General features: G+C 50.3%; 1 long non-coding RNA gene across 1 annotated transcript in view; it reads left to right on the plus strand.

The window, feature by feature from the left end:
* Positions 1-3,122: 3,122 nt before the first annotated feature.
* LOC138427915 (uncharacterized) overlaps positions 3,123-27,358 on the plus strand; it is a 37,387-nt gene continuing 13,151 nt past the window's right edge. The window contains exons 1-2 of the long non-coding RNA XR_011252226.1: positions 3,123-3,963; positions 4,147-4,213. This is a non-coding gene — a long non-coding RNA (uncharacterized lncRNA). The remainder of the gene's footprint in view (positions 3,964-4,146; positions 4,214-27,358) is intronic.

Here is a 27,358-nt window from a genome sequence, read left to right on the forward strand (position 1 = left end):
AAATGGAGTACAGTGATTTATAACAAAGAGAAAATTAATTAACTCAAAAGTCTAGTATTGCTAACATCAAAACTACTATATTCCTATTTCTGCATCCTGATTACATTGATTAATATTCTCCCAGGTGCCTAAAAGATAAAGGGTATGGAGGCCTGGCGACAAACATTAACTCAACAAACTCTTCACCAACTAATTCTTAACTCTAAAAGGCTCTATATCTTTAAGATGTTTTGAGCTTTGTGCCTCTCACGGTTGGGGGCTATAAACAATCCACAAGTCATAAAGTCTGGGCAGACCAGTCAGATAAGTTAGAAAGCCATCAAAGGGGTTTAAACTGAGACATTCTGTTTATATGCAGGAGACTGTTAACTGGAGCTCTGAATTAACTTTTTCGGGGATAGCCCCCTGTTATGTCAGAAGAGTATAGTATAGCAGACAGTAAACAGACAGATTTTGGTTTTGGGGTAGATGCTCAGACAGAGGACCCCTTGAGACCTGACTCGCCTTGCCCATCAGGCCTCTCCGCATGACCTTGTCATGGGTGGGATCTCCCGTGCTGGCTCCTGGCAGGTGGTCTGCCGGCCAAGTACCCTCTTGCTTGGGGGAGGTCAGTCTTTTTCCTTTAAGGCTCTAGCCGATGGGTGAGACCCACCCACATTATGGATGGTAGTCTGCTTTACTCAAAGTCTACTGATTTAAATGTTACTCTTATCTTAAAAAAAAAAACCAAACACCTTTTCAGAGACATCTTGGATAATGCTGAATCAGATATCTGGGTACTGTGGCCTAGCCATTTCATTCTGCAAATATATGTGTGTGTGTGTGTGTGTGTGTGTATAACCATTATGTGCATGGTTGCTCAGGCGTGTCTGACTGTTTGCAACCCCATGGACTGTAGCTCGCTAGGCTCCTCTGTCCATGGGGATCTCCACGCAAGAATACTGGAGTGGGTTGCCATGCTTTCCTCCAAGGGATCTTCTTAACTTGGGGATCGAACCCAGGTCTCCCTCATTGCAGGCGGATTCTTTACTGCCTGAGCCACTAGGGAAGCCCAAGAATACTGGAGTGGGTAGGCTATCCCTTCTTTGGGGGTCTTCCCAACCAAGGAATTGAACCGGGGTCTCCTGCGTTGCATGTGGATTCTTTACTAGCTGAGCCTAACTACCCATTTTAGACAGGTTAAAACAGAATGGTGATCTAGAAGTTTGTCTGTACTCAGGACAGTGGAGTTAGTAGGGGTAGGTTTTCCTGCCCTAGCTTTTAGCCCAAACACAAAAGGTGGTCTTGGCTCATTAAGACTGGCCCTGACCTGGCAGGGAAGGACCAGAAAAATGCTCAGAACTGATCAGCTCACATGGTTCAGTGCTTCCCAATCACATCCCAATGGTCTTTTGTGTGTGCAGGAGAGACACCAGCCTTGCCTTTGCTCTCTGGGTGACTCAGCTGCTCCCTGCCACTCTCCATGGAGACTGCGAGAGGAAGCCTCAAAGTCTGGGTCATGCTGGGCCCGGATTAGTAGCTGCTCTGGGTTCTCTGTCATGCAGTCTGCACCTGGCAGGATCTGGGCCTCCCTATCATCACACTTGCTCACCCGCAAGCAGCTCTGGCTGTACTCGCTGTTCACAGTCTTAGTCCTGAACCACTCACTGCAGCTCACTTGCCTATGCCCTGGTGTCTGACTGCTGGCTGTCCTGGCAGCCAACATGGTTGGCTTGGGCACATGCTGTTGTCCTCTGGGTCTTGGCTTCTCTTGTTGATACTTGCTCAGTGAGAGTGATGCCTGCTCTCTGTCCCAGAAACATGTGCAGAATGTCTTGGGCATGCCTCCCTGACCCAGTCCCTGGGGCCTTACTAGAATGTTGACAGGGGTGACTCACTCTCTGCTGGGCTCATGTGTACCGCTGAACCTGGGCAGTTTCCATGGTGGGGGAGTTGGAGGGGTGTAGGACCATGGGAGCAAGGTGGACAGAGGCAGTAGATGTAGGGTACCTTTTGTGAGACTCCAAGTCTGGGCCCTTCCTGGGGTTTGTTTGACCTTCTGCACATCACCGTCATTGCCCTAGTCCCTTCACATTGCTGTAACATGGACTGCGACACCACAGACTGAGTGGTTTGTAAACAACAAAAACTTATTTCTCACAGACTTGGAGGCCAGAGGGCCCAAGATCCAGGGGCCAACGTGGTTGGGTGAGGACCCTCTTCTGGGCTTAAGGCTTGTATCCTCCTGGGGAAGAAGGTACAAGAGAACTCTTCAGGGTCCTTTTTAGAGAAACACTAATGCCATTCATCAGGGCTCTGCTCTCATGTCCCGTTCAGTTCAGTTCAGTCACTCAGTCATGTCCGACTCTTTGTGACCCCATGAATCGCAGCACGCCAGGCCTCCCTGTCCATCACCAACTCCCGGAGTTCACTCAGACTCACATCCATCTAGTCCGTGATACCATCCAGCCATCTCATCCTTGGTCATCCCCTTCTCCTCCTGCCCCCAATCCCTCCCAGCATCAGAGTCTTTTCCAATGAGTCAACTCTTCACATGAGGTGGCCAAAGTACTGGAGTTTCAGCTTTAGCATCAGTCCTTCCAAAGAAATCCCAGGGCTGATCTCCTTCAGAATGGACTGGTTGGATCTCCTTGCAGTCCAAGGGACTCTCAAGAGTCTTCTCCAACACCACAGTTCAAACGCATCAATTCTTCGGCCCTGAGCACCTCCCAAATGCTCTATCTCTGAATACCATCATATTGGGGGTTAGAATTTTAACATACAAATTTTGAGTGGATGCAAATATTCAGAACACAGTAGTCATGGTCCTACCTCTGAACCCATCAGAGACAGAAGACTTTTGCTAGTATTGTTGGGACTGGCTGAGTTCACTTATCACCTGGGTTCGCTATGGTAGATGGTGTAGTCTGAGAGGGATGGAATCTTGATGACATCGGTTTAGCCCTCAATCCAGATGAATATGAAGTAAGATCTGCCTCCAGACTTAAAAAAATTTTTCATAAGCAATTACATTCCCTTGCTTGTATTTAAACCAATCTCAACTGGGTTTTCTGTCACCTGCCACCAAGAAAATCCTAATGGAGCCAGCCTTGTGACCTTTGGGTCAAAGTCACCTCATCAATATTCCAAAGGCTATGTGATTAAAAAAAAAAAAAAAACTTTATTGGAGGATAATTGCTTTACAATATCGTGCTGGCTTCTGCCATGCAGCAACATGAATCAGCCACAGGAATACATGTGTCTCCTCCCTCTTGAACTTCCCTCCCATTCCCTGCCTCTAGGTGGTCACGGAGCACTGGGCTGAGCTCCCTGCATCACACAGCAAATTCCCCCTGGCTCTCTATTTTGCATATGGTAATATGTATGTTTCCTGCTGCTCTCTCAGTTTGCTCCACCCTCTCCTTCCCCCACTGTGTCCACGAGTATGTTCTCTCTGTCTGTCTTCGAAGGTTGCCTGACTTCGAAGGGCATTTAGTTGTTTTGCTTCTTTAATTGGGTGTCACTTGGTCCTTGTGTTAGGATCAGCTATCTAATCCAAACTGTGTTGATAACATTGCTTTTGGTTTTCAATAGCCTTAATCAGTTCTTTGAACTTGTCTGAAAGTTGGAAGCCTATAACCCACTTGTTGTTTGTTGTTTTATGGGAGCCAAACAGTTGAATGTATAAGACGAGTTGGCACAGCTCCTGGATGAGTGAAGAGGAACTTTCAATCATCCATTGATTCCTGGAATTCTTCTATGCTGAGGGTAGGAGGTGGAAGATTCCTGGTCATCTGGGCTTCCAGGATCCAGCTTATTCTCCATGTGTTGCTAAAAGAGGACAGAGCAGGTGTTCTCATAACAGTTCCCTGGCTGAGCAAATGCTGCAACCCAGTCATCAGCACTGAAGGCAACCGAGTTCATGACCCACATCCTGACTGTTTCTGAACAGGAGCTATGGCCACCCAGTGATTTATTTCATGGGTAAGCCTTCCAGGAAAAGGATTTTGAAGTTGTTGGAATGCGTGTATATTTTTGTGTGTTGAGTTTTGAGGATATTCTTCTTTGATCTAGTTGGCAAAATGAAACGATATGAGCTGAGAGCATGGGCCGTTTGGGTTTCCAACTTTCTGCATTTACGTTCTGCCTCTTTTCACATTTTTATAGATGATCAGCCTTCAAAACTGCAACGGTGATTGGGCATGAATCCTGTAAGTGCCAATAATGTGTGAAGGTGAGTCCAGTGAAAAATGAGGAAGCCTTGTGGTCAAGAGCACGTACACTGGGGTCTGCAGACCTGTGTTCCCTACACGCCAATTCCAGAGGGAGTGGAGTGTCTGGGAACCACAGTCCTCTCTTCTTTCCTAGATATCCTGGGGTCTCACCAACTCTTAAAATTCCTCCATGTTTTTTTCTCACTTAGGATCTTTTCCTGTGTTGCTTCCACCAGGTACAGGGATGAATTCTGGATATTTGTTTTGCCCTGTTATTTGGTTTCATAGGGGGTGGGTCTCTGAGCCTTTACTTTCTCTCAAACTAGCCTGAAACCACTGGGTAGGCTTAAAACTTGTTTCAGTTCTCTGCAAATCCTTCTCCCCCCCTAGCATCTATCGCAGCACTGGCATGTAGAGGGTGTTTAGTAGGGCCTTTTGGTCCTGGGCCTTTGCTCTCTGCGGGGTGGGCGTGGCCACTGAATGTGAAGGAAGAGTCTGAGGGCAGAAGTTGGGTGTGGGAGGGGAGTAGCCAGGAGAGGGAGGAAGTCGTGGCCAGTGAAAGAGGGAGGCTAAACGCCTGCTCTGTGGTCCAGTGTGCGTTTAGGTGCCCCAGGGCTGCACTGCGCCTCGAAAGAGTCAGCCTGGATTCATGGCTTGAGGTGGAAGCGAAAGTGACTGCAGCCACTTACACGAGGTGGACTGACCTGCTGGTCTGGTGCCCTTTCCTGGGCACCCAGCCCTGCTGGGTGGTCTCTGTCCTGACCCAGGACCTGTGATTGACATGAAGGGGGTGGAAGCCAAAGAGCTGTGGGTAAATGGTTTGCCTTGGCCCTGCTTGCTCAGAGAGCATGGAACACATCTGGAGGAGGTCCTGCTGCTCTCTGTCTGCAGTCTTATCCTAAGGATCTCGTGGATGAAGGAATCTTGAAGGCACCAGCCCTGTTCTCAAAGCTGTGTGTGCTGTGCTTGGTCACTCAGCGTGTCCAGCTCTTTGCAGCCCCATGGACTGTAGCCCAGCAGGCTCCTCAGTCCATGGGGATTCTCCAGGCAAGAAAACTGGAGTGGTTGCCATGTCTTCCTTCAAGGGATCTTCCCAACCCAGGGATGGAACCTGGGTCTCCTGCATTGCAGGTGGATTCTTTACCATCTGAGCCACCAGGGAAGCCTGTTCTCAAAGTGGAAATTTACAGGCGGGACTTGCTTTCTCTCTGCTTCCCTGGTCCTCAGCCCCCTGGAAGGTGACTGTCCTGGCTCGAGGAAGCGGGCTGGGAGTGAGGTGTAGAGAGTGCTGGCACTTGTGTGACCCCCTCACGCTCTGCAGGTGGGCAGTGAGCTTCAGGGAGAGGAAACTGAGGAACAATGGCCCTCCCTGGTTTCCAGTGTGTGGACAAAAATGGGCATCTGGGTCTGGCTCTGAGCCGAGCCGAGCCCCTGGGGCCATGTGGAGGCCAACCCTTTTACTTACTCCTCCGTGGCTTGGACACATCACCTCCCTTTTCACTGCCTCAGTTTCCCCATCTGTAAAATAGGTATCCTAATACCACCCTCACAGGTAAGTTAGATGAGTCTATGGAGGAAGCAGCGCTTTGCAAGCTTTGATGTTCCTGCTGTAGTGGTGAGGGACAGGGAAGACCCTGGAGTATGGGAACCTCACATTGCAGTGCCCTGGGTCTGCAAAAAGATGGGAGGAACAGGAGAGGCTGCTCTGGGGAAGGCAGTCTTGTCCTCACGAGAGCCTTGGATCTCTGTCCTTTTGTCCCAGGGTACGAGAAACCAGGAACTCCACGTGGCTTTGGGGTGGTAATCGTAGGTGGCTGAAGTGGACAAAAAGACAGGCAGAGGGACCGCTTCCCTCATTGCCTCTGGTCCATCCAGTCACTTGCCTCTCTTCTCAGAGCCGGTGCCTTTGATGTCTGCAGCAGCAGCCACGGGGGCCCTTAGACCTCCCAGCATAATCTTTTTATGGAGGTAGTGTTTGGGGACTCAGGAAGAAAAGCAGCCCTCTGGCATTGTCTTGGTCTTGGCTGCCCCTAAAAATACAATGTGATACGGCTAATGAGAAAGCACAACAGGGCCGGCTCGGCATGACCTAATATAGCCTGGCATTCGAGCCCAAACCAGGAAAGAAACGAGGACTGTGATTGAAAACACAGCATGTCTCTCCGATAGGGTGGCAGGGTGCCTGCGGTGATCTCCATGGCAGGGCAGCCCCTGCAGGTCTGAGCAGAGGCCCCCGGGGCTCTCCTGGAGCTCCCGGTGTGGTGGGGTGGGGGCACAGCTGAGACCACCCTGCAGCCTCTCGCCCCTGCATTGACTAACTGGGTCAGCCTCAGATTGATGAGCCCAATAAGCTCTTGTGGGGAGGAGTAGAGGGCTCAGTGCCAGCTGGTGTTGTCATGAATCCCCTCTCCCCAAGACTCTGGAGAGCGGCGTGGACCAGCCTTCCCTGATGTCAGGGCTGCGGTCACCTGGCTAGACTAGATTGGTCGTACGTTGAGTCTCTAAGAGAATCTACCCACCCTCCCGTCTCAAGCAATGGACTGACGCCAACCTGTGGAATCCCGATGGAGGCTACGCGGAAGTCTCGTTCCTCCTCTGCCTCCCTCCCGCATAGATGGGGTCCCGTGGGTCAGCCGTGGGGCCAGAGGGCTCAGAGGCCACTCTGTGCTGACATGTGACTTGGGTCTGGGGAGGGGAGGAGGCGCAACAAGAGAGAGAACCAAGGCTGTGAGCGACCATCTCATCCCCGTGCATCTGAGACTTTCCTGGCCTTGGCATGCAAGTCCTGAATCCCAGGGAATCCCTCGGTCCTGGGAAAGCCAGAATGGTTGGTTTCCCTACTGCATACCCCTGCTCCCCTAACCAGTTTGTGTGGGACCCCAGCATGCTCTCTGGACTGGAGTCCCAGGAGACCCACCCCAGGTCACAGGGCGGGCAGCTGACAGAGCGGGGACTGGAGTCCAGGCCTTCTGACCAAAAGTCCAAGCCTCTTTGCCCCCCTGCCTGTATTTCTCATGTCATCCATGAGCTCTCTCTAGTGTTCTTGGCCAAGGCCTTTCCCCAGGATGGAAGTGGTGGTGATGGAGCAGAAAGAGGGGGCAGAGGAGAGACTTCCCAGGATTTAAGTTCAAGTTGCCTACTGATCCTTCAAACTTCATCTGTTTTTGCAGGAGGGCAGGTGGTGATCAGTCAAACACATTATTTGCATCCATATTCCCTTCCCCACCATAATAGGCCCCTGGCCTCTAAACAGTCACTAGGGAAATGGTGGGGGCCCCCAACAGGATTAGAGAGGGACACTGAGAAACCAGGGGAGTTAAAGGCTCTGGGCTATGAGACTTCAGGAGGAGAAGACTCAATCTCTGCCCCTAAGAATCTGACGACCTGGTTAGAAAAATGCAGTGGGCTGGCCTGTGGCTGCCTGGCTGTGGTGCCACCCAGCTACACACACACACACACACACACACACACACACACACACACACACACACACACACACACACACACACACACACACACACACTCTCACACTCACACTCACGCAAACACATAAACACTCATTCTGGGGAACAATAGATAAAGGACGTGGCTTACGGAGATTGTATTACTCTCACTTCCCTTAAAGAATTTATGAGTTCAAATATTTATTGAATATTTGTTCTTAAACATGTTGTTCCCTCTGTCTGGAACACATTCTTTTTCTCCCTGCTCCTTTATCTCGGCCCCATCCCTGAGCCCAATTCCATCCATTCTTCTGGCCTCAGCTTAATATATCATATTTATTGAACACTTAAGAGGAAGTGCTTTGCACTGAATAACTCATTTAGTCCCAGTGAAAACTGTGCGAAGCTACTATACCCAGTTCACAGGCCAGGAAACGGAGTGGTTCACTGACCCCCAAGGACACGTGGATCTCAGCTGTTAGGCTGGGGCACAGATTGGCTTGTGTTTTCCCTAGAACGAAGGCTTTTCCAATCCCTATCTCCCTGTTCCCCAAACCTCTGGTTTTCCCTGGTAGGACACTTGTCACAGAGCTGTGAAATGCCTCATCTCACGTTTCTTCTATGAGACAGTTCCTGGAGGCCTGCAACCCTCCTGGCTTCATCACTAGTTCTAGGCATTTAAAACGAGCTTAGTAAAGGCCTATTGAACGAATGAATGGATGGATAGATGGATGGAAGAATGGATGGGTGGATGAATGGACAGATGGAAGGATGGATGAAAGGACGGATGGATGAAAGGACAGTTGGATGGATGATTTACTTCAATGGCTGAAGGAGCGCTGAGGCTGAGGTCCTCAGTGAAGGCCCTTGTTCTGTCGCTGTGGGGTACCACACACTGGCCACACTGAGCTCTTGATGTCACAGGTAAACACAGCTCTCTTTTCTGGGGTGACACTATAACTGTGAGATCAGAGAACAAGTTGATTTTTAAACACTTAGTGAAACTTGGACTATTTTTCTTTTTTTTGGAAGAGTGAGTTCTTTTGTACATTCTTAGGATAAAACAGATTTGGAGGGAATTTCATGCTTGTGGAGGCCTTGACAGGCAATTCTCAGCTTTCCGTCCCCTCCCTACTCCAACTTTCCATTACAGTTTCTTCTCTGCTCTGGGGGGTGCTTTGGTGGAAAATGTTGGAGAAGTGCCTCTCAGAGGAGTGGCTGGAACGCAGGGCTTGGGGGGATGCTATTCAGTGTAGGGGAGAAGGGAGGGAATTCCAGGGGGAGCACCCATGAGAAGATGGGGGGATGGGAGCGGTTGTAGCTCTTGCTGGTCCCTGGAGCTGAGTGAGCAGCCCGTCACCGGTACTGTGACTGTCACGGGGAATGGCCTTGGCTTTGAGCTTGCCAATTGCTGTTGAAGTAAATGCTTTGTAGCCACATCCTGAAGTACCACGACAGTCTCTTGGAAAACCTCACACTATTTTTAGTCCCTTTAGCTCAAGAAAATTCCATCTCTTTTCCTCCCTACAAGCCAATTCATTGTTGTTCTTGCCTGGGTCGTAAAACCCCGTTCTCCTTTTTAGCTCAGTGAGGCCAATCAGCCGTGGGGTGGAGTCCTCTGTCCATTTCTATTTTCCTATCTTGTGTCACTCGTTCACATGGGAAAAATCCAGCCAGCTCCCACTTTGGGGCCCCGTGTAACCTTCTTTCTCAAGGAGACACGTGATTGTTCTGAATCACTTGGGGGCAGCCGTGAATGAAAGAACATCAGGACTTAGGGTTCGAAGTGCCTGAAGTTGATACCACTGGAGCTCGAGACAGAGCTTGTCTATTTCAGAAAACATTTCTAAGGAGGAGAGGAGGAACCAGTGCCTTCTAGACCGAGAGGAGCAAAGAGGGTGATTTTCCCCACTGGAGGAGTTCACTAATTCATCAGGAACCAGGAGCTGCCCAGTAGTCAGTCCTCTGCAGTTTACAAAGTGCTTTTCTTGAGCTGTCTGTTCACACGTGTGCTTCTGCAACAAGGAACTGTACACAAAGCTGTGGGCAAACAGATGATGGAGGGGCTGAGTCAGTCTGGAGGGATCTCACTTCACAGAGGAGGTGACATATTGCTGTGTCTTAAAACCTAAGAAGAAAGGAAGATGTGATCCAGGCAGAGAGAACAGCATGTACAGATGCAAGGAGGTATGAAAGGTTGTGTGCTGAGGAGACTAGAGGGGAGGTTGGGTCCAGAATTTGAATCGTCATGTGTGTTGTTGGAGGGAGTGGGGAGCTGTTGGTGTATATTGTGCAGGAAGCTCACTCTGGGATCTGAATAGAGATTGAACCATTCTGGAGTGTATAGGGGGCTGTGCTGGGCACTGCCTATTGGACTCCTGTGTGAGACAACTGACCTTTTATTTTAAAGGTTGAATGGCTACAGCCTGGACAGGTGGGAGTGGGGAATTTAAGTTAATCCCTCAAATAGGGGCTAGCACAAGTGTTATCATTTCTCTCTTCATGTCATTGTCTGTGTCCATCACAGGCATTGCCAATCAATCACAGAATCATCCTGCTACAACTGAAGAAACAGAAAGGGATGGAAAGGTAGGCCCAGGACCCCACCAAGTTAGGAAGCAGTGGAGCCAGGACTGGTGCCTGCAACCAGACAGATGTGGCGAGCTTGAGGTTCAGTCAAACATGGGCATGTATCCAAGTTTTTCCATTTGTTGCTTGAATGTCTGCGCTGTCACTAATCTTCTCTGAGCCTCAGTTTCCTCATCTGTAAGATGGGACTCATACTATCCCTTCACAGGCTGGGTGGAATGGGATAATGAATGCTGTGTGTGAGTTGAGTGCCAGGTATGTATTGAGTGCACAGTGAATGATAACTATCAGTAATATTAATAATACGATTATTTCTCATAGCTAATATACCATCTCTCTATATATTTCACAATCTTCCACCCTCCTCTTTACCTTAGCATCCCCATCTTTTCTGTCTTTCAACATGCTGCCAAGGAGGCTGGCGGGGAACTACTAATTCTTTAAATAGTCACGACACGGACAGACATAGCCCTGCTGTAGATGTCTCTGGTTTGTTCTAGATGAGTCAAGAGACATCATTTGTCCTTTCAGCAGTGAAGGGCAATGAAGAAAAGTGGCTGCAATGGACCAGGGTCTGACCTGGTCTCATCAAGATAATTACTGTCGTTTGTGGATCTATGGTGCCAAGGGAATTCCCCTGGGACCTTACCAGTATTGATATGTCACCAGCCAGGAAGCTGCCTGGAGCCCCATCTGTAGGAAATACAAGACTCCCACTGGAAATTTAATGTGATGGAGAATATTTAATGGAGTTGCTTTCAGGACAAGTCCTATGATTTTTGGGAGATTTGGGGTAGGTTGTTTGGGATGGCGGATGGCCTCTTGGTGTGTGCCGAGAACACAGATGGTCCCTAGACAGGGTGGAGACACCTCTCTGATGAGCTTTCAGTTTGCTGGGTAGGTTTGGGGCAAGAACTGAATGGTTCAGGACATTGGAGGAAAGGCTGAAGATCACTATCCCAGGTCCTCTCTAATTGCCTCTGAATTCAGGAAGAACTAGCTTTTAAGGGGTACCTAATGATTTGCCAACCTGGGGTCAGCTCTGTTTGGTACCTGCCAGGGCAGCGCAGGCCTTGGGCTTCAAGGTACAGCTGCTGTGGGCATCATAGAGGGCTCTCCATGGAAACCTGGGGACCCCCTCTCCACGGGGTACAGTGGCCTCTCTGTCATGGGTCTGGGCAGGAGCAGGAAGGCTGGAAAGAGAGAAAAGTGGGAGGCATTTGGCATGCGACTCTCCTGCTTTTGTGCCGTTCAAGAGTGTGGCCAGTCCCAGCCTGTATCAGGCAGATGGTACAGGAATTTCCCAACTGGATGCCGAGCTGGAGGGTCTGACCCAGTCACACTGAGAGGAAGAGGGACCCCAGCAGGCATTCAGGGGACCCAGGAAGGGGAGTGCTGGGCAGTGATCATGTGCAATGAAGCCCACTGACCCAGAGGCCAAGACTGGAGGGAGACCGACCCAGCTCCCCCTAGTCCCAGTCCTACATGACCTGCTTGTCACTTTATGGGCCTGCGGGGTGATCACAGATGGGAGGGTTGACCCAGCACGGCTCCTCGTCACCTTCTCTGTGAAGTCTTCCCTGATTCCTCCAGACAGACTCAGCTTCTCCATCATCTGTTCCCCACAGCCTGGTGTTCAGTTCCCTGTTACAGACAGCTCAGGATATAGCAGCTGTTCCCTTATGAGCCCATGGGGCTCCACAGAGCGGGGACAGTTATGTGACTCTGCAGTGTGGCCGGGTCCTTGGCTCACGGAAAGGTCTGGGTAAAGGTTTATGGTGCTGAATTCTGCTATGATGATAAAGGAACTCCAGGCTGTGTTGTAAAGTGACTTGAGTTTCCAGTCCCATTGGTTCCAACCTGCCAAGGACAGGGCTTAAATCACCTTCATTGTAATGAGAGAAAGGGGGAAGAGCAGTGATTAAATGTGCTTGATAAGACGCCCTCTAGTTCGGGTTTGGAAGAAAAGAGGGATGGCTGAGATAAAACAGGGCTGGTTTCCTACCTTTGCATCACAGCTGAGCTAGCCTGCTGGGCAGGGCTGTGTCTCTAGGCCTCCCCTGGTGAGCCTGGGGCTGGCAAGATGGCATGGGTGGAGAGGGGCACGGGGTGTGGCCGTGTGATTGAGGCTGAGGGGCCATTGCCACCGGGGGACGGGGAAGATGGCATCCTAGGGGAGGGGGAGCCCTAACCCAGCTGAGGCTTGAGGGAAGAAGGGGTAGCTTGTCAGGTGGAGCTGCAGTTCCAGGTGAGGAACAGCATGTGTGGGGACCGGGGCCGTGTGTGTGAAAGGCCAGGACACCTGGAGCTCCGCACAGGGTTGGGAGTGCTCCACTGCGTCCCTCCTCAGCCAGACGCCAGCTCTGCGAGGCTGAGCCCCAGCCTGTGCTCAGCGCAGGGCTTGGCCACCACTGGGGAAGAAACATGGGAAGCGTGCCGATGCACTCTTTCTCCTTTCTTGGGGAGCTTTTACACTTAACGTGTGTCTGTGCAGCATGTGGTGTCTTTTGGAGCTGAGTGGGCTCTGGGCCCGTTTCATTCTCACACCCAGCTTTTCCTACTTACTGGAAGGACAGGGAGAGAAAGCAACTCCCCCAAAGCTACAATCGCATCCCATCTTGGAGCGTGGCAGGTGCGCTTGGAGGACTGCAGCTAGCAAGGGAGGGGGTCCGCAGGCCCCTTGGAGCTGAGCAGGAGAAGAGAGACAGCTCAGGCACCATGAGTGCTTCTGGAGTCCTCCTTCACCTGCCTGCATATGACTGGGCTGGCTGACACCTCTCGGGGCCTGGTCCGGCCCTCTTGGCTTCTCCCCCAAAGGGACGCAGTGAGAATTTCACTTAGGTCACGGTCACCATCATCCTCCACTGATTTTAGCGGAAGCCCTGCTGGGCACCCAGCACCATGCCCTGGCTTTTACCCTCAAGGCCTCTCCTCCAAGTTCTCAGGGCTCAGGAGAGAGAGAAGACCAACAGAGAGGGTCAACCAATGCACAGTTTGAATACCACCACTCCAGGGCCTGGGAAGCAGATACACCCTCAGAAAGTCACACAAAACAAGTTTCTTCCTAACACTGTTGCTGTCCAGTCGCTTAGTTGCACCTGGCTCTTTGTGACTATAGCCCACCAGGCTCCTCTATCCATGGGATTTCCCGGGCAAGAGCACTGGAATAGGTTGCCATTTTCTTCTCCAGAGGATTTCCCTAGGGATTGAGCCCATACCTCCTGCATTGGCAGGCAGATTCTTTGCAGCTGAGCCACTAGGGAAGCCTCTAAACAGTGTTGGGCCTAACTCAAATGTTTACATGCCCTGTTCCCCCAATTTATGCCTCAAAGCGGTGCTGTCCAGTAGAAACAGTGTGAGCTACAAACATGATTGAACATATTCTAGTAGCCACGTTAAAAAGGTAAGTAGAAACAATTGAAATTAATTTTAATAATGTTTCATTTAGTCCAATGTACCAAAAATATCATTTTAACATAAAATCAATACAAAATTGTTAATGAGCTATTTTACATTTTTTTAAATGCTTTGCACCACAGTGCATTTTGCGCTTACAGTGTATCCTGATTCAAACTGGCATATTCTAGTGCTCAGTAGCTGTGCATCCAAGAGTAGTTATCGGATTGAATGGCAGTCTCTCTCTCAAAGGCTTCAGCAAGTCTTTTTTTTTAGCCTCTGTGTCTCAGTTTCCTCATCTGACAAATGGGGATGGTAATGGTACCTGGAGTTAATACATACAAAGGCCTTAGAACAGCCCTGGGTTCAGAAAGCTTTCAGTACTTATTCATTCATTGGATTATCATTGGTCTATTTGAGGTGCGCTCAGGGTGCTGAGCCTGAAAGAGACCCAGACTCTGGACAGGAAGGAAGGAAGTAACATGGTAGACACCAGGCTGTTCTGGTGGCACAAACAGCAAAGAGTCTACCTGCAATGCAGGAGATGGCGGTTTCATCCCTGGGTTGGGAAGATCCCCTGGAGAAGGGAATGGCTACCCACTCCAGTATTCTTGCCTGGGAAATCACATGGACAGACGAACCTGGTGGGCTACAGTCCATGGGGTCGCAAAGAGTTGGACACTATTTGGCAACTGAACAACAATTCAAACCTAAGTATTTTAAAGTAATAGATGGTTGGATAAGATGGTTATGAGATATCTGGTTGGATGGCATCACCAACTCAATGGACATGAGTCTGAGCAAACTTCAGGAGAGAGTGAAGGACAGGGAAGCTTGGGGTGCTACAGTTCATGGGGTTGCAGAGTCAGACACAACTTAGTGACTAGACAACAAAAAACAGGTGATATAATGGGATCGTATTTCAACCCTGACTTCCCACATGGGGAAACTAAGTCTCAGCAGGTGGAAGCACCTTCCCCAAGGTCACACAGCCACTAATTAGGATGCCAGGATTGGAATTCAGGGCTCCACCAGCCCAGAGTCTAGGCCTCTGCCTATCCAACTTTTCCTGAAAAAGACAAAGTCCTCAGGATCCTCCCTCTGGAATGGCCTCAACAGTGTCCAGTGAGGATGCTGGCTTGTCCCAGGGCCTAAAGGAACTGGCGGGAAGGCGCCAGGAGCCCGACCCTGGAGTCAGCTCTGCCACTTCCAGCTGTGTGACCTTGGGCTGGTGGCTGCACTTCCTGAGCCTCAGGTTCCCCTTCTGTGCAGTGTGAGTGATAATTCCAGCATTGCACAGTGTGTAAGGAGAGCTTAATTCAGGGCCCAGCACTTAACTAGACGTGTAACAACTCTTGCCATCATTGTAAGGAATGGAATACCCACCCAGCTTGAAAGGTTTAATCGTGAATGGTGGCGTTTGGCTCATGTAACCAGAAAGTCTGGAGGTGGGCTGGTTGCAGGACAGGTTGATCCAGGACCTCGATGATGTTGCCAGGGACCCAGGTTCTTTCCACATATGTCTGATGCACAGTGACTGCTGGCTGCCTGAGGGGCTCATAGCCCCAAGTGAGAGTCTCAGGGATTCCTCTGATTGGATGGGCTTTGGTCATATGGGCTTTGGTCACATGGGACCGATGACTTTGGCCAGGGGATGGAGTGTACTGAATAGCTTAGCCCAACTCAGACCTACTCTTGGGGCTATAGGTTTCAATTCTTCCAAAACACACGGGGTTTATATATATAGGGTGGCTATCCCAGTGTCAATCTGGGTCTGGTTGGAAAAGAGGGCTGGGAGATGAGTGGACAACCAGTAAACACTCTTAATGGTTTTCCTTTTCCTTTCCCTCCACCCCAGCAAGTATAAGGAGAACTTCCTCCGCGACATCCCTGCTACCCTTTGGTGGACCCAGGCACCAAGGTTTCTTCTCTGCCCCACAGACGGCCAGGGCTCACTCCTATCCTCTGTTGTTTTCATTTTTGGACACCCCCCGCCTTCTGTGAGTTTTCTCCAGGAAGCCTCTCTATATGTGACCCCACAGGTGGGCATCCAGGAACACTCCGTCAGTTGTGCTTTCTAATTGCCTTGTGGTGAACTGCGGTTGTGAACTAAGGGGTTTTCTTCTCCCCATTTCACAGAAGAGGGAACTGAATCACAGAGAGATTGGCGGTGAGCTGTTAGTCAAGGCTCATTTGGTTAGTATCACCGTGACCCAGGCCCTGTCATTAAGAGGCACTTGTGTGAGCGGCCTGCTGCTGGTGGGGGCAACAGGGCTCCCTAGAGCTGCTGAAGTGGGCAGGCTCCAGCCACACAGTTGATCCTTCCAGTGGAGGCCCACCTGTCAGTCCAATATTCCAAACCCCTCTTCTCCCAAGGAGGCAGGTGGAAAGAGAGTGGGAGGAAAGCAGACAGGATTGAGCTGATGAGTAAGTCTGGGAAATGACCTCCATCATTTCCTCTTGCCTGAATCTTCATTCTTCTCGGTCCTGCTAAGAGTTAGGGGAATGGCAGCTCCCCTCCCCCACCCACAGTAGGACAGGTGGGTCCCAGGCTGCCTGGGGCTGGGGAGGTGATTTGTCTAATTCTGGAGTTCCATATTAGGAGGCCCAGGTGCTTGAAGTTCTCAGCCAATATTCCCCCAAATTGCTTTCTCTGCCATCCAGAAGCCCCCCAGGACAGTGGGACCATTTTGGAGCATAGTCCACATCTAGGTAAGACAAGATGATGGATTTGGCATAGAGTTGCAGGTAAAATATAAGATGCCCAGTTAAATTTGAATTTCAGATAAAAAATGAATAATTTTTTAGGATAACTATGTGCCCACTATAGTACAGGACATACTTATACTAGAAAAATTATTCATTGTTTACCTGAAGTTTAAATTTAACTGGGTGTCATGTATTTTTACTTGCTAACCTTCATTTTATTTGGCAATCATAGTTTGGGTAGGCTCTGGACGTTCCTCAAGCAGAGTGTGGGGATAGGAGAGGACAAGGGGTCCTTAAATCTCTTAGGAGGTCCACAGCTGCCAGTAACAAAACTGTGAGCAGATGGACTTGGGCATAAGGACATTTATTTCTGCCCATAATGAGGAGTCCAGAGGCAGGGAGGAGTCCCCCGTGGCCCCTGAACTCCAGCTCCACTTGTTCTGAGTTTCTGTCAGCTCTGCCTCCAGAATGGTACTCCTCAGGATCACTGGACGAATACAGTATCTCCAGGTGCTACATCCATGTGCTTGCCAACTGGTGGCTATCACTTACAGGCAAGGAAACCTTGCCCAGTGGCCCTGCAGCAGGCTTGCATCTCATTGGCCAGAATCACCCATCTAAGCCCAAAGGACCACCATGATTGGCTGAAAGCAATCAGACCTGGCTCTTAGGGCGTGGCCTCTTCAGAAGCCTATTGCAGAGATGGGTACCTGCACTAGTACTTGGGGTTCTCCAGGGTCTGAAGTCACCCCCAGCTCCATGGAAGTGGGAACAGCATGTGAGAGCTTCCACAGCTCTCTCCTCCAGCTCTTGACCTCTGCAGGTGGGTGTCCTTCTCTCCACGTCAGTGTTCCCCTGAGCACCCCGGGATCCCAGGGGCAAACCTCAGTGTCCCTGTGTTTCAGGGACTCGTGCCTGCTTTTCCTGTGACGCCCACCTCACCAGGAATGACCCATGTTCTCCCGCAGTCTCTGTCCTCTCCCCTGGGAACGCCTCACTGGTCTGTGAGCACCTCTCTGAAGATGGGGTGTTAGTCCTGGATCCCCCTGAATCATCCCAGGAGACCTGCAAATCTGTGAGAGGTCCCATGGCCCTGTCCACCATGGCCTCAGATGATGGGCACTGGAGCAGCCATCCAGCTGCCTCCCTCCCTCCACAGACTGAGTGCCCATTCTCCCCTTACAGCGGAGAGAGCCTGGCACACAAGAGATGCCTGACTGTTAACTGAGATGTCTGAGTTGGCCCAGCTCCATGAGCCCTGGCCAGCTGGGGGTTAGTGTTCAAGACCACAGGGGCCTGTGGGCCTGTCTCTGTGGGTTGGTCAAGCAGTCAATGGAGCCCGCTGGGGCCTGATGTGACAGGCATGTCCAACTCCCTTCTGGATTCACTGCGACAAGCCCCTGCTGAGGAGGCCCTTTAACAGAGGACAGGGAGGGCATCAGACAGAGAGATGCCAGAACATTCAGGCGAAAGCTGCTTGGGCCTGATAGAGATCGGAGCAAGTCCTCCTGGGAGGTCTCTACCTGCTTGCCCAGTGCCCCTTCCTGCAGCCCCCAACCCCTGGGTGGAAGGAGCTGTGAATCTGAAGCAGCTTTAACTGCATGAGCCATGAAGTGCAGAGGGCTTGTCTTCCCTGGGAAGTGGGGGGATGGGGATGCCTCCATCTCCCTGGCCTTGCTTCCTGCTGACCTAGGAGAGGGGGTACTAGGAGACAGTTGCCTCTACCCTTGGAATCCACTGTAGGACAGACCTGGGTGGTGCTGAGTATTCCTGACAGAATCTAACTTGATTCAGTTTGATGGGCATTTAGTCAGAGCCCGCACTGTTCCAGGCCTCGGGGCCAGGGTATCTCCAGGGAGGTGTAACTCCCACATTTATTCAGCACAGAATGTCAAGGATCAGGCTAAGTGTTTTATGCACTTTAATGTCTTTTTAACCTCATAGCATCCCCGTGAGGCAGGTATTATCCTTATTCCCATTTTGCTTAGTCGCTTTGCTCAGTCGTGTTGGACTTTCTGCGGCCCCATGGACTCCCCTGCCCATGGAATTTTCCAGACAAGAATAATGGAGTGGCTTGCCATTTCCTACTCCAGGAGACCTTCTCCACCCTGGGATCAAACCCGTGTCTCTCACATCGCCTGCATTGGCAGGTGGATTCTTTACCCCTAGTGCCACCTGGGAAGCCCCATTCCCATTTTACAGATGAAAAAAATGAGGTTCTGAGAGGTTTAGTTAACCTCACAAGTACACAGGTAGTGAGAAGCAGGGTCAGGACTTGAGGTTAGGCCCATCTACTTGACCCCTAAATCTGTCCTTGCCCTTGAGGGGTTCACTGTCCCCATAGGAAGAACTTATAAGTGCCCATCTCCAAGGGGAAGGAGGACATGGTGTGTTCCTTCCTGTGTTGGGGCAGAGTCTCCCTAGATGGTCCAACACTCAACCCAGCAGCTGGGCCCAGGTATTCCCACCCCTTCCTGGTTCTGTCCTCTTCATCCTCTTTCTTGTCTAAGCTGTCTTCCCTTGTATGGGGGGGGGCGGGCAGGAGATAAAATATAAGGCTGAATGGAGCCACCTGTCTTTGGGGAAGCATTGGTTTCTCTCTCAGGAGGCTGTGCTCAGCATGCAGAGAATTCTCAGCCCCTGGGCAAGAGGCAAGCAGCACTGTGACCTGTGAGTCCTGGGAGCATAACCAGAAGGTACAGAATGATGGGCAAACTCTTCCACAGCTGGTGACTGCCTGTTGGGCAGACCAGACCTCTGATGTGCCCGCCATTAACCCTTTGGTTGCTAGACATTTGGCCCTCCAGGGAAGCCTAAGGTAGGGGGCTGGGGCAGAGGGTACTGAGGGAACAGTCTCAACTGGTATACAGGGTGTTCCAACATCCAGCCAAGCAACATGGCTGCCCGAACATCCTGTCAGCGTGGCACTCTTGGTCTGGGAGGTTCAGGAGGATAGCCTGTGGTTTCATGGGTTGGGGAGGGCTCTTTGGGCACGGTAGCTTCTCTGGCCGGCACTTGGACTGGTTTCTTTTTCCTGTTTGGCTCCCTAAGGGCGCGATAATGGAATTGAAGAAATCTGAATGAATCGTCTGACGTGTCATGACTAAGCCTGCAATGTGCCAAGTGTCCCCCAGGAGAGGCCCTTGGATAGCAGACTGGAGCTCCACAATTACGCGTTGGAGACCATTCCCAGAGAGAGCCACCGACGTCAGTGGCTCCGAGTTCTAGAAGCTCCTGGAGGGTCTGAGGAATTGTCCCGTGGGTTTGTGGCACCAGGCTCTCAGCATGGGACGGAGGGGTGGTGGTGCAGCTCGCTAGTCCAGCCCTGGTGGTGGATGGATCTCTCAGGGCATGCAGCCTGCTTCACTTCTGGGCAGTTTCAATTACTCTCTAGTTCTTTTACTGGTCCCATCTTGACTTCCCAGAAGATCTGTGTCTTGCTCTTTGTTTAAGCTTCAGGAGCCTTGTAGGCTCATTCTCATCTTATTTCCACTGACACTCAAGTGTGTTCAGGGAGCCCTTAAGCATTCCTTTTTCTGCCTCCACTCCCCTTCTGCCTCCTTACCACATCTATTCTTCTCCAGGGAGAATATTCTCAATTTTATTGACTGTTCTTCTGGTGGTTTTATGGTTAGTTGCCTTTACCATGTGGATCAATGGATATGAGATTTATTAATATTTATATCTTACTTGACATGGACTCCTTAGAAATCTGGTACTCATATAGATGATGGTAGCCAAGAGCTTTTAATGGGCTTGAGCTCTGTGCCACTATACTGCGTGTTCATTTTCTCTTTAATTATGTGTGTGTGTGTGCTAAGTGGCTTCAGTCCTGTCTGAATCTTTGCGACCCTATGGACTGTAGCCTGCCAGACTCCTCTGTCCATGGTGCAATGACCTTTTAAAATTGATACTATTGGGTTGGCCAAAACATTTGTTTGGGTTTTTCATAACATCTTACAGAAAAACCCAAATGAACTTTTTGGCCAACCTGATAATATTACCCCCCACTTCATAGATGAGGATACTGAGATCTGGGCTTCCCAGGTGGTACTAGTGATAAAGAACCCACCTTCCAATTGCAGGACAAGGCTAAGAGACATGGGTCTGATCCCTGGGTCAGGAAGATCCCCTGGAGAAGGGCATGGCAACCCACTCCAGTATTCTTGTCTGGAGAATCCCATGGACAGAGGAGCCTGGTGGGCTACAATCCATGGGGTTGCAAAGAGTCCGACATGACTGATGTGACCTAGCACACGTGCATACTGAGACTCAGGCTGGCTAAGTACCTCCCTTACTCAGTAATGTAGTCCGTAAGGGGGTGGAATGGCACCCCACTCCAATACTCTTGCCTGGAAAATCCCATGGACGGAGGAACTTGGTAGGCTGCAGTCCATGGGGTCACTGAGTCGGACACGACTGAGCGACTTCCCTTTCACTTTTCACTTTCATGCATTGGAGAATGAAATGGCAACCCACTCCAGTGTTCTTGCCTGGAGGATCCCAGGCACGGGGGAGCCTGGTGGGCTGCCGTCTCTGGGGTCACACGGAGTCGGAAACAACTGGGGCGACTTAGCAGCAGCAGCAGCAGCAAGGGGATGGAGCTGCGACTGGACCTGAGAAGTCTAACCCCCGGGCCTGAGCTCTTAACCCCTCTACCCTGTTTCTCAAAGTGTGAGCTTCCAACCACTGTGGGAAGTCCCTGGGGCCTTGTGAGAAATGCTGAGTCTCAGGCCTCCAACCAGGATCCCAGGTAATTTGCATGCACATTTGAACTGGGACAGTCTGGTGTGAAAGCACATGGATCCCTTGGCTTCTACTGATGCTGCCTGAGACGACACTGGAGTTGGTGGTCACAGATCCCCTCTACTCCAGTTGACATTGTCCTCAGGCTCATCTCTGTCCTGTCTAGGTCCTTCTCTCAGGAGACACGATTTGTCAGAATGAAGATATTATGGTTTAATATTATGTGTCAACTTAGCTAGGCTTTGGGACCCAGATATTTGAGCAAACATTATTCTAGCTGTTTCTATGATGGTTTTTATAGGATGAAGTTATAATTTAAATCAATAGGCTTTGAGTAAAGCAGATTCGCCTCAATAATATGGGTGAGCCTCATCCTTTCAGTGGAAGGCCTCAATAAAATAGAGCAACGACCTCCTTAATAGAAAAAGCCTGAGGAGGAGGAATTTCTGCCAGCAGACTGCCTTCAGACTCAAACCGCAGCTTCAGTTCTTCCCTGGATCTCTAGACTGCTGGCCTGGCCTGTAGATTTTGGACTTGCCAGCCTCCATGGCTACAGGAACCAATTCCATGCGATCCCTATTTCTCTGGCTTAATCTCTCTCCCCCTACCCAATACCCTATTGATTCTATTTCTTGGTGAAATCTGGTTGATACAGATAGCTAAGGACTTACCAGGTAATTTTATTCTTTCACTGTCTAGTCCCTAAGTTGAACCAATAATTAAGGATCCCAACACCCTCCCTCCAAATCTTTGGGCTCCCCAGGCACTCTCCTTTTTCAACCCCAGCAGCCTTTGACCAAGGAGTTTCCAGTACTGTCTCTCTGTACAGTACTGTCCTAGGGATCCTGAGAGATCTGTGAGAACAATGTTGTGGCATAAGAGCGGCCTTAGAGACACTTAGTCAAGTCATCCACCATACATAGGAAAAGACTGAAGCCCAGAGGGGAGGGGGCTTCTAAAAAGAACATAGCTGTCACATTGCTAGGATGAGAACCTGGCTGTTTAGATTTCTAGGTCTGTCTGTTGAATTTCAGGAAGCAGATATCATAATCAAGCTGGATAGTAAGGAGAATTCATGGAGTGGACTATTTACAAATGTATGCGCAGGGTTCAAGCGTACTGAACAGGGTGACGAAGGACCCTAGGATTAGTATTAGCAGAAAACTGTCACTACCCCTGTGTCTGAAGGGTTCCAGGGAGAGTGCAGTGATGGAGGCTGTAGCAAGCTACACAGAGGAGAGGGCTGCCAGCCAGCAGCTGTGGCCTTGGGTGGAGGAACACAGCCACTGCCAAGCTAAGACCATCAGGGAAGTTGCTGGGGAGATAAATCCCCCAGCCTCTCTCTCCTCCCAACTTCTGATCTCCTGTGGGCTCAGACCACCTGGAAACCAGACATCAAGGAAACATTGTTGATGCAGTTCATGGAGTTTGGCCTCCGGAGGTGAGAAGGCACTCATCCTTCAAAGCACTCTCCTCTGAGACACGATCCTGTTGGTCTTTGCTTTGGTCTGGCCTGTTCTGGCTGGCAGCAGGATGTGCTTCGGTCAACTCTCTGCTTCACATCCTTCTCCACTGGGTGTGGTGTCCACTGGGAAATGACAAGCGATCCACTCAACCACTCAACCCAGCCTTTCATGTTTCATATGGTCTTCAAAACAACCGCATGTGAAAGGAGCTTGTTATTTGTGGTTTAGAGATAAGGAAGCCAGGTTCAGAGATGTTAAGTCACTTATCCAAAATCAGCAGCCTAAGATGACTCCGGAAGTTTATTTCACAAGCACTTATTGGGTGCTGGCCAACTCCAGGCCCCGTGTGAGGGGGGTAGGGGTACAGAGATGAGCCCAACCCTGTCATCCAGGGGGTCTTGGCACAGATTGCAAATGTTGGCATGTATCCCAATTTGCTGCCTCTGTCTTACCAAGTCAAAGCATTTTCTGAGTACCACTCTGGTGGGTCCCTAAGGTGGACTTGCTTGTTGTTATCATTCCTACCCTCGAGGAGCTTACAGTTTTCTTAAAGAGATGAGAAGTGTGTGTGGAAACAGTAACCAATGCTGTTAGCCAAGTCAATGATGCTGGAGAGGATGTAAAAATTCAAGAGGAGGTCTGCTGGCTCCAGCTGTGTGTATGTGGTGGTGATCCATAGAGGTGTCAGAAAGGAGGTGGGATTTAAGCTGTTTTCTGTGGGAAGAATGGTCCATGTTCAGCGAGGGAGATAGGGAACAGAATTTTAAGGAGGAACATCATCACTGTGGTGGTAGGAAAGCAGGGAACTTGTTCTGGAGACACAGAGGCCAGTCTGGTGCAGCCCTGGGGAGGACAGGAGAGTACCGTGGGTCTTCCTACAAGAGAAAAGAGAGAGATGTTGAGTTATAGAAGAAAGCACGCAAGTGGCTGTTGTAGCAGGGAGAGATGAGATCAGGAAAGCACTTGTTCGTGGAGGACCTTGTTCTCGAGACTGCTGGGTTTATCACCAGTGTCATCTCCTCTCAAAGTCTTGACTTCAGCATCAGGTGGTGCTGTCCTAAGATTCCAGTTGGTTCTATGGTCTTCAGGATATCTCTGACTCCCCTGGTAGTGGGGAAGGACACCCAGGAGCTGGGTCAGGTGGCATAAACACACACCCAGAGTCTGTGCAGTCGAGCCCCTGCTGACCCCTCTGACTCCACCTCCCACCACAGCTCCTGCCACTGCCCACTTGACTGACTGAGCCCTTGGCACGCTGGCCTTCCATCCGTCCATCCAGCACACAGATCTCTTTGTGCCGCGTGGCCTTGGCCCTTGCTGTTCCCTCTGCCTAGAATGTTCTTTTAGCCTGGCTCCTTCTGATCCTTCACTTCTGAGTTCAGGTATCTCCTCTCAAAGTGGCCTTCCCTGAGCTCTCCATCTAAAGGAGATCTGCCCACCTCCTGGTTACTCTGTGACATCACAGTGTTGTTCATGACCTTCACAGTACTTCCTGCCCTCTTCGACTTCCTCATTTATTATCTGTTTACCCCCTCTGTAAGATCTGTGAGGGCATGGACCTCCCAGAATATGCCTGACATGGTAGATACTCAGTTGACATTTATGGAATTGATGAATGAGCACTACTTCTTTCCAATCTGCTTTGACCTGATAAGAAAGTGTAAAGGGTGGACCTGCCTTGGTGGGGGGTAGGGTGAGATGTCCTGTGGATCTCTTGGAATTATGGGCAAGCTTATATTGCTTTCTTTTCCCTGGAGAGTAGGTAGATGGTAATCCTTAGGGTTCTTCACCAAACACTTCTTTGGCCCCTTTGAAGGGGAGGCATTGCCTTGGGACTTGTGGCCTTTGGAATGTGAATGGAGATGCTATAGGTCACTTCTGGGCAGGTACTGGAAGCACCAGGTGTGAGTTAGCCTGTGCCTTTCCTCCACCAGGATGGTCATGGATTTGTACATAGAGATGGCATCCATCAGGCTGAGTCTCTGAATGACTACAACAAGAAGAGCCCTGCTGACTCACACTGGACATAGAGCAGGAGCAGGAAGTATACTTTGTTTTAAACCACAGAGATTGTGTTAGCACAGCACAGCCTTGCCCACCTAACTGCTGAAGAGCCTTTAATTTTCATCAGGTTCTCAGAGGGGTCTATTAGCCAAGCAAGGTCCAGAATCACTGGCTCAGGGGTCAGCTGGAAGGGTATGGCGTGCAGGGAAGGTTAAACTCACATTTACTACATACCCCATTATGTGCCAGATGCTTTGGTGAGTCCTTCACATATATCATGGTGTTTAATCTCCAACAACCTTGGGAGGTATCTAGTGTGAGTTCCATTCTATAGACAAAACGGGCTCAGAGAATTTAGGGCATTGGTACTCAAAGTGTGGTCTGCAGACCAGTAGCGTCTGCATTTCTAACAAGTAGTAGAGCTTGTTAGAAATGCAGAATTTCAGGTCCCTCTCCAGTCCCACTATATCAAAATCTGTGTTTTAACAATAGCTTACCAGGTGACTTGAGTGCATTTTAGAATTTGAGACAAATTGATCACGTAGATTTGGGGGACTTGCTTGATATCCTTTAGCTAATGGCAGATATAGACAAGCGATCCAGGCAGCCATCATACAAGAGATGGGGGTGGCTCTACCCTCTACCCCCATGTTAGGAGAATGGGAACCAGGATGTGCAGAGCTTGGGTCAGGCATCTGAATCCCAGCTGGTATTCACTGGCTCCCCTGGTAGGCACATCTTCAAATAGTTTGAGTGGTTGATGGTAAACAAAGCTATTTATTGATTTACAAAACCACCCAGACGGTGTCTAGGGTATATGTTTCTTCTAGCTGTGAATTACTGAGTAAAGGCTCGTGGTGGACTGGGGGAGACATTGTCAGACACATTGTCCATGGTGGGGAAGTCTCACCCTTGGCATCCAAACCGTGACTGGGGACCCAAGATAATTCCTTGATGATGGCAGGCACATGTCTTAAATCTCCGTATGTGACAGAGTTGGGATCCCCTGGTTTTGAGCTTGGTGCCTGTTTGGACCATGAAGCGTCCTGATTCTCTGGGACTGAATCCTTCAGAAGATCTCACGTGGTACCTGGGCCTGGGCTCTGCTTGCAGGAACTGCTCTGTTATCACATTATAGATGAGGAAATGACCAGGAAACCATGCCAGGAGAGAGGCTGCCGCTCCCTGGGTCCATGGCCAGGGCTGGGCATCTGTGGAAGGCCGATTTCTGTGGCCTGTGGCCTCTGGCACCCTCGTCAGTTGGTGGTATTCATCTCTTTGGAGCTCCCATGGAGTTGCTGAGGAAATTGGAGCTCTTGGGTAGAGGAGTATAATTTGGCTTCTTTTTACTGAAATTATGAGATCATCAGCTTTTCTCCAGATATTTAGAGCTTCTGTGAAAAAAGCAGAGCTCTCTCTCTTTTTATTATGACCTGGTTATCTGCTCAGCTAAGTGAGAAATTTCATGTCACAGAGCGATCAATTAATGCAACAAATATATATTGGGTACCTGCTGAGTGTTAAGGACTGGGAATACAAAAAAGCACTTTTGCCTTTGGTTAGGCTCTGGACTCGGAGAAGGCAACAGCACCCCACTCCAGTACTCTTGCCTGGAAAATCCCATGGACAGAGGAGCCTGGAAGGCTGCAGTCCATGGGGTCACTGAGGGTTGGATATGACTGAGCGACTTCACTTTCACTTTTCACTTTCATGCATTGGAGAAGGAAATGGCAACCCACTCCAGTGTTCTTGCCTGGAGAATCCCAGGGACGGGAGAGCCTGGTGGGCTTTCATCTATGGGGTTGCATAGAGTCGGACACAACTGAAGTGACTTAGTAGCAGCAGCAGGCTCTGGACTAGTTCAGATGAAAGGAGGAAGTAACAGTTAGGGACAGGACTTCACTTTGCGGGGATGTGGGTGATTGAGGAGCCTGTGGAGCGGTCCCTGGGCCCACGCAGGAGAGATGACAGGGCCGGGCAGGGGCTTTGAGCACTGGCTGAGGACTCAGATCTGGGTCCCCGTTCTGTTCACCATGGCTCCCTCAGGACCACATCTGTTAGACCCAGATAGCAGTGTGCCTGGCAGTGGGGAGGGAAGAAGACCACTGCCTTTGATGGGACTCTCCTTACTAGCCAAACGTTGGAGTTGGACACAAGCATTATTGAAAGTTTGGATCAGACTTAGGGGACATTGGCAGGGAGGGCAGGGCCATCTGAGACTCATCTGTGAGTTGGGGAGTGAGTTGCCGGGGGCCCCAGAGCCAGTTGGTGGCAGAGTTGGCTCCAGCTCCCAGGCCTCTGGTCTCTTTCCGTGTTGACTGGGCACTTGCCCCATTTTCTCAAGCTGGGCTCGTTTTTGTTCTGATATGGAAATGTGGCTGTAGAGGGGCTGAATGTAGCAGAGAGGCGCACCCAGGACCGTGGCCAACTCCCTTCCCATAGATAAATGCAGCCCGAACCTCCATTTGGCAATCAGCAGAAAAACAAATTAAAGCAGAGCGGCTCTCATCTCCCTTTCCCCTCTCACCGCACTCTGACAGATTTATTTTGGAAAGCGACAGGAGGCTAATGGCATCACTTAATTTCCCTGATAATAAATTACCCCCAAGTGCAACAATTAAACGTTTCACAACAAATAGTTTCCTTCTGCAATAAGCTTCCTCACGGGCTCCTCCCGCTCTGACAGTCCTCCTCCCTGCCCCGCCCCTCATGGCCCCGCCCCACCCCTCTGGCCCCGCCTCTGCCCCTTTTGGCCTGGCCTCTGGACTCTGGCCCCGCCTCTGCCTCTTCTGGCCTGGTCTCTCTGGTGAGT

The sequence above is a fragment of the Ovis canadensis genome, chromosome 22 (assembly GCF_042477335.2).
Source record: "Ovis canadensis isolate MfBH-ARS-UI-01 breed Bighorn chromosome 22, ARS-UI_OviCan_v2, whole genome shotgun sequence".
In the NCBI taxonomy this organism is placed as follows: domain Eukaryota; kingdom Metazoa; phylum Chordata; class Mammalia; order Artiodactyla; family Bovidae; genus Ovis; species Ovis canadensis.